Source organism: Oncorhynchus tshawytscha, linkage group LG05 (genome assembly GCF_018296145.1).
Source record: "Oncorhynchus tshawytscha isolate Ot180627B linkage group LG05, Otsh_v2.0, whole genome shotgun sequence".
In the NCBI taxonomy this organism is placed as follows: Eukaryota; Metazoa; Chordata; class Actinopteri; order Salmoniformes; family Salmonidae; genus Oncorhynchus; species Oncorhynchus tshawytscha.
The window spans coordinates 78,016,960-78,024,537 of NC_056433.1; positions in this window are offsets into that span (position 1 = coordinate 78,016,960).

Genomic DNA, 7,578 nt, shown 5'->3' on the forward strand with positions numbered 1-7,578 from the left:
CACCCAGGTGACAGATGAACAGACTGCGGGGACTGAGTGCTGTGTCTGTGTCTCAGGTCACAGTCTTTTCCTGACCCCTGCAGGTATAAACACAGTAGAGACAGAGAGGGGACATACAGGTACAAGTCTAGTGTCACCTGTAAACTATTCTGTTGTAACAAATAATCTGTGTATAATATTATCATCACAAACTGTCCAGATTTATAGCCATACATTTACTCCAGCCTGTGAATCTACAGTGTCACCTGTACACCATAGGGTTATACTGCATAATCATCACCATACTGTGCAGATACTGCGCAGATATTAGTATCCCACTGGGCACAAACTGGTTGAATCAATGTGTTGTTTTACAGGGTCAGCCATAGTAGTACGGCGTCGCTGGAGCAAATTAGGGTTGAGTGCCTTGCTCAACAGCACATCGACAGATTTATACCTTGTCAGCGAGGGTGTACGAACCAGCAACCTTTTGGTTACTGGGTCAAGGCTCTAACTGCTAGGCTACCTGCTGCCCATAACAAACCTAAAAACAAAGATGGTGCTGCAGTGGATAGCTGCCGTATTACAGGCTCCTGACCATTATTTTGGATGTTTTTTGTAGAAATGTTTTTCCCGGCATTGTTTCTAATGTCTGAAAACAGCTTCTGGACATCAGAACAGCAGTCATTAACCTCGATTTGGATTAAGATTTTACTTCAACAAGTCGACAGCTTTGGATGTTTTGCAGCCAAACGAGGTCCGATCCACGGGACTCCATAGAGGAAGCAGCAGCAAAGAAGAGGCAAAGTGGCGTCATGATTAGACTACGTCGGAGAGCATCTAGACTGCCATTGCCCTCTGTAATGTACAATCCCCAGAGAACAAACTGGACAAGCTCCGTTCGAGACTATCCTATCAACGGGACCTAAAGATCTGTAATATCCTGTTTCTCAGAGTCATGGCCGAGTAAGGACATGGATAATATACACCTCACTGGTTTTTCCATGCATGGTCAAGATCGGTCGGCAGCCTTGGGTAAACTGAGAGTGGGAGGGGTGTGTCTCTTTGTTAACAACAGCTGGTACGCGATCTCTAAAGTTAAGGAAGTCTCAAGTTTTGCTCATCTAATGATAAGCTGCAGACCATATTATTTACCAAACATTTTCATCTGTATTTTTCATAGCCGTCTATTTACCGCCACAAACCGATGCTGGCACTAAGACCGCACTCAACGAGCTGTATTCCACCATAAGCAAACAAGAAAATGCACATCCAGAGGCGGCGCTTCTAGTGGCAGGGGATTTTAATGCAGGGAAACTCAAATCGGTTTCACCTCATTTTTTACCGGAATGTCACCTGTGCAACTAGAAGCAACACAACTTTAGATGACCTTTCCTCCACACACAAAAACAAGGCTCTCCCTTGCCCTCCATTTGGCAAATCTGTCCATTCCTACTTACAAACAAAAACTCAAAGAGGAAGTACCAGTGATGCACTCAAGACGGAATTGGTCCGATGAAGCGATGCTAAGCTACAGGACTGCTTCACTAGCACAAAGTGGATTAAGTTCCGGGATTCCTATGATAACATTGAGGAGTTTACCACATCAGTCACCAGCTTCATTAATAAGTGCATTGACGACATTGTACATTCATATCCCAACCAAAACCCATGTATTACATGCAACATCGGCACTGAGCTAAAGATGGGCAGACTGATAGGAGTGAAGATGGTGAGGTAAAGTTAGTGAGAGAGCTACCGCTTTCAAGGAGTGGGACACTAATCCGGACACTTATAAGAAGTCCTGCTACGACCACCAATAAGCCATCAAACAGGCAAAGCGTCAAAACTAAGATTGAATCCTACTACGCCGGCTCTGACTCTCGTCGGATGTGGCAGGGCTTGCAAACTATCACAGATTACAAAGGGAAACCCAGCCGTGAGCTGCCCAGTGACGAGAGCCTACCAAGACATGCTAAATTGCTTCCATGCTCATCTCGAGGCATCCAACACTGAATGTATGAGAATACCAGCAGTGTGATCTCACTCTCTGTGGCCTATGTGAGTAGGACCTTCAAGCAGGTCAACATTCAGATGGATTAACAGGACGCGTACTCAGAGCATGCGCTGACCAGCTGGTGAGTGGCTTCACTGACATGTTCAATCTCTCCATGATCCAGTCTGTAAGACCTACGTTTCAAGCAGAACATCATAGTCCATGTGCCCAAGAACGCCAAGATAACCTGTTTAAATGATTATCGTCCTGTAGCACTTGCATCTGTAGCCCTAAAACGCTTTGAAAGGTTGCCTCACATCAACACCATCATCCCAGACACCCTGGACCCACTCTAATTCACATACCGCCCCAATAGATCCACAGATAATGCCATCTCTATTTCTCTCCACACTGCCCTCACCCACCTAGATCAGAGGAATACCTGTTTATTGACTACAGCTCAGCGTTCAACACCATAGTGCCCTACAAGCTAATCACTAAGCTCAGGACCCTGGGACTGAACACCTCCCTCTGCAAATGGATCCTGGTGGTGAGAGTAGGCACCAACACATCAGCCACGCTGACCCTCAACATTGGGGCCCCTCAGGGTGCGTGTATAGTCCCCTCCTGTACTCCCTGTTCACCCACGAATGCGTGCCCTGGGCCAACACCTTCATTAAGTTCTCTGACAACACGACGGTAGTAAGCCTGACACCAACAATGATGAGACAGAGTGGAGGTCAGTGACCTGGCAGTGTGGTGCCACAATAACTCCTTCATTGTCAGCAAGACAAAGTAGCTGATCATGGACTACATGAAAATGGAGGCCCGAGCACACCCCCAAGAAATAAGACTACGAAATAGTTCACCAAACTACCCAGACAATGTACATTGACCCTCTTTGCACTAACTATTTTGACTCAATACATTGCTGCTGCTAATGTAATGATCTATCCTGTTGCCGGGTTACTTTACCCCCTACCTACAGTGACTTCGGAAAATATTTTGTTACGTTACAGCCTTATTCTAAAATAGATTTTTTTTAAATAACCCCCCCAAAAATAACCCATAATGTCAAAGCAAAACAGGTTTTAAAAAAAGTATTATTACTTTAAAAAAATGCTAATTACCTTATTGACATAAGTATTCAGACCCATTGCTATGAGACTCGAAATTGACACCAGTCTCAACATCAACAGTGAAGTGGCGACTCCGGGATGCTGGCCTTCTAGCCAGAGTTGCAAAGAAAAAGCCATATCTCAGACGGGCCAATAAAAAGAAAAGATTAAGATGGGTAAAGGAACACAGACACTGGACAGAGGAACTCTGCCTAGAAGTCCAGCATCCTGGAGTCACCTCTTCACTGTTAGCGTTGAGACTGGTGTTTTGCGGGTACTATTTAATGAAGCTGCCAGTTGAGGACTTGTGAGGCGTCTGTTTCTCAAACTAGACACTCTAATGTACTTGTCCTCTTGCTCAGTTGCGCCACGTGGCCTCCCACTCCTCTTTCTATTCTGGTTAGAGACAGTTTGCGCTGTTCTGTGAAGGGAGTTGACCAAGATCTTCAGTTTCTTGGCAATGTCTCTCATGGAGTTATTTTAATGGACAAAAAATGTGTTTTTCTTTCAAAAACAAGAACCTTTCTAAGTGACCCCAAACTTTTGAACGGTTGTGTATGTACAGTACATGTATCTACCTCAATTACCACACACCACTGCACATTGACTCGGTACTGGTACCCCATGTACACTGAGTGTACAAAACATTAAGAACACCTTCCTAATATTGAGTTGCACAAGGTGTCAAAAGAGCGTTCCATTGGGATGCTGGCCTTCCCACAGTTGTGCCAAGTTGACTGGATGTCCTTTGGGTGGTGGACCATTCTTGATACACATGAGAAACTGTTGCGTGTGGAAAACCCAGCAGCGTTGCAGTTCTTGACACACACCGGTCAGCAAGGAACCTACTACCACACCCTGTTCAAAGACACTTCAATATTCTGTCTTGCCCATTCACCGTCTGAAAGGCACACAGACACAATCCACGTCTCAATGGTCTAATTTATCCTTCTTGGAGGATAATTGAAGTGGATTTAACAGGTGACATCAATAAGGGATAATAGCTTCCAACTGGATTCACCTGGCCAGTCCATGTCATTAAACAGGTGTTCTTAATGTTTTGTAAATTCCGTGTATGTCATCAGTGTCAACTGTAAACTAATCTAATGTAACAAATAATGGTTATATTGTACAATTATTACATACTGTGCAGATCCATGTCTACTCCAGGCTGCTAATCTACTGTCACCTATATACCATAAGGGTATAGTGTGTAATCATCACACACTGTGGGGAATGATTTACATCTACAGCAGGCTGCTAATCGAGTGTTGAGGTTCTATGCCAAACTGATGTGATTCTTTGGTTGAATTACCTCCATGGTTGAATGAATGAATGAACAAGAGGCTGTCCAGATGAATTCAGACATTTGACGTCTGAACCATCGAGCTGAACATCCCCCAATTGAATGACTCATTTGAAATGAATTTGAAGTATCATTGTTGTTAAGTTGAGGATTTCCTGCACGATCTTTTGCTTATCTTCAGCGATGAGCTTGGCTGGTCCTTTGTTCTCCTATGAGCATTGTCCTGTGGATGTAAAATAGAGTACCACTTCCTACCAGTAGAGGGCAGTAGTGTTCTGCAGGGTAGAGTCTGGTGGTCTGTCCTCTCTTTGTACTGTCTTCAAGCACCAGTGTTGATCAATGTTCCCTCGGTAAAGGAATGCATGCGCCTTTCTTTGACTTGCGGTTTTCTTTTCAAACCAGTCAAGGATGGCCATTGTTCACATAGCGAAGGTCTGCTCGGCTTGGTCCTAGGGTTTGGATTTGGACATGCTCCTCCTGATTTAGGGCTTGCATCAGCAGGTGAGGGTAATCAGGTAAAATGTTGAGAAAGGAGATAGATGATCTGTTAAAACGGATTTGACAGTTGGTCAGAAAATAATGAAGAATTTCAAAAAGAATTTATCTTCCGTAAGTATCTAGTCCCAGTAAGCAAAAGCACTCCACTGGTCTTCATAGTCCATCGGGAGGAGGATCTGAAAAGATCTGTAGAATGTTTGTCCCTCACAGCATTATGCTGGTGGGCATCGCCTCAGGAAGTAGAGGTGCTGGGAGTAGCTGCAGCACCCCCTTAAAAAAAAATCAACATATATTGTGTTTTCTCCACAAAATGGGTGAACTAGTCCTTTCTTAGGCCTGTATGAATGGAGAAAAAAACTCCTCAGCAGCACCTCTCACACCCCCACCCCTATTTATCGCTCTCTGTCTACTCTCTTTGTCTCGCTGCCTCTGTCTCTATCTGTCATGTCTCTCTCTCTCTCTCTCTGTCTCTCTCTCTCCCTCTCTCTCTCTCTCTCTCTGTCTCTCTCTCTCTCTCTCTCTCTCTCTGTCTCTCTCTCTCTGTCTCTCTCTCTCTCTCTCTCTGTCTCTCTCTCTCTCTCTCTCTCTCTCTCTCTCTCTCTCTCTCTCTGTCTCTATCTGTCATGTCTCTCTCTCTCTCTCTCTGTCTCTCTCTCTCTCTCTCTCTCTCTCTCTGTCTCTCTCTCTCTCTCTGTCTCTCTCTCTCTGTCTCTCTCTCTCTCTGTCTCTCTCTCTCTCTCTCTCTCTCTCTCTCTCTCTCTCTGTCTCTCTCTCTGTCTCTCTCTCTCTCTCTCTCTCTCTCTCTCTCTCTCTCTCTCTCTCTCTCTCTCTCTCTCTCTCTCTCTCTCTCTCTCTCTCTCTCTCTCTCTCTCTGTCTCTCTCTCTCTCTCTCTCTCTCTCTCTCTCTCTCTCTCTCTCTCTCTCTCTCTCTGTCTCTCTCTCTCTCTCTCTCTCTCTCTCTCTCTCTCTCTCTCTCTGTCTCTCTCTCTCTCTGTCTCTCTCTCTGTCTCTCTCTCTCTCTCTCTCTCTCTCTCTCTCTCTCTGTCTCTCTCTCTGTCTCTCTCTCTCTGTCTCTCTCTCTCTCTGTCTCTCTCTTCTCTCTCTCTCTCTTTCCTCTTTCTCTTCTCTTATCAGCAGTGTTTTTTAGATTCTCCATACATTTCTGGTGGTGGAGAGGCACGGAAGACCCGCAGGCATTAAAAATCTCAGTGAAAAATGACGTGCCGCCCAATGCCACCTTGCTCGAGTTGAAAACATATCTGATCGAGCCTTCTCCATAATATCACTTTAATGTTCCTTTTGTGAGTTATGACAATCTCAGCAACACCCTCATTAATCCCACACTCCTCAATCTTAGCAAGAAGAGCACCTGTCAGACTTCCTTAGCTATTAAACCAGTTGATACCACTGACCGCGCCGTAATGATTAGAGGGGGGCTTTTTCATCACGGTGGGGCGGTTGGCGGCAGACGGCAGACGTCAGACGAGATCCACCGGGGGTTTCAGGGTACGGAAAGCGTAAAAAGCGGGTACCTTGATGAGATGGGCCAGATAACACATCTCGGCTATACCAATAATCGCTACCGCTGCAGCTAACGCTAAGTGGACCTGCACCACCAGAGGGCATGTTGTCATTAGTCCATTTCTCCCAGGAATGGAAATGTTTTTAATGGTGTAGCCTATGAGAGGGAAGGAAAGGGTAAGGTATGGCTGACCTCATGAATTACAAGACACCAGAAGTGGCATCGTGGCACCTAACGAGAAGCAACCAAAATAGAGGTTGGAGTGAAACAATAATGTGATGATGTCGCGGTTTCACGACCCCGTAGGTCCAGGTCTAGTCGGCTCTGCTGGGTGTCAGGGGGTTTGAATTACACCCTGGTTTTTCAAAGCAAATGAATGGAACAGTACCATCAAGATTTTAAAAAATCTTATTCCGCCATGGGCAATTCCCACGGTAACACATTGACATTGACACTCCGATTTTGCAATTTCAAATGTTCATGTCAAACAAAAACACATTTACTTGAAGAGAAGAGAATGACGGCACAAATCGTCATTCTGTTACCAAACTTTGCATCTGTACTGTTCTTCAAGTAAATATATATTTTTAACATTTTCAGTGGTGTTTTTGTGAAATGTTCAGTGAAAATAGTTAAAAGTAGTCCTTGTGCATAGACCTGGTTTGTTTAACTTTGCAATCATCATTTTTTTAAATTTGAGATACATTTTAAATGGACAAATCTGAGTCTGTGTCACTCAGTTTCCGTGGAATAGCCCAATATATAATGTTCTTTCGTGCATGAGACGGTCGTAATCAGTAGTTCCAATCCATCTGCATTAACCTCTCATTCTTGTCTACTCAATGTGAAAAATATTGAAAGAGCTCAATGAGCCTAGCTCAGTCCTATTATTGTTCATAATACATTAGGTCTATACATTATGCCTAAACATTTGTAATTGATGGCCCTTTCTCCAGTGAAGGTTTAAAGTGGTGGGCTGGTGGAGCTGACTAAACACCAGGACTCTACTACTGTGACCTCTATTGTCTCCCAACTCTATAATTTATCACACACATGAGAAAATGCATATTAATTCACAGCAATCCATTAGGCCAATGGAAGCTGGCTCTATAAATCAAACCAAAGGGCTCTCTAATTGACTCACACACAAAGGGAAAGC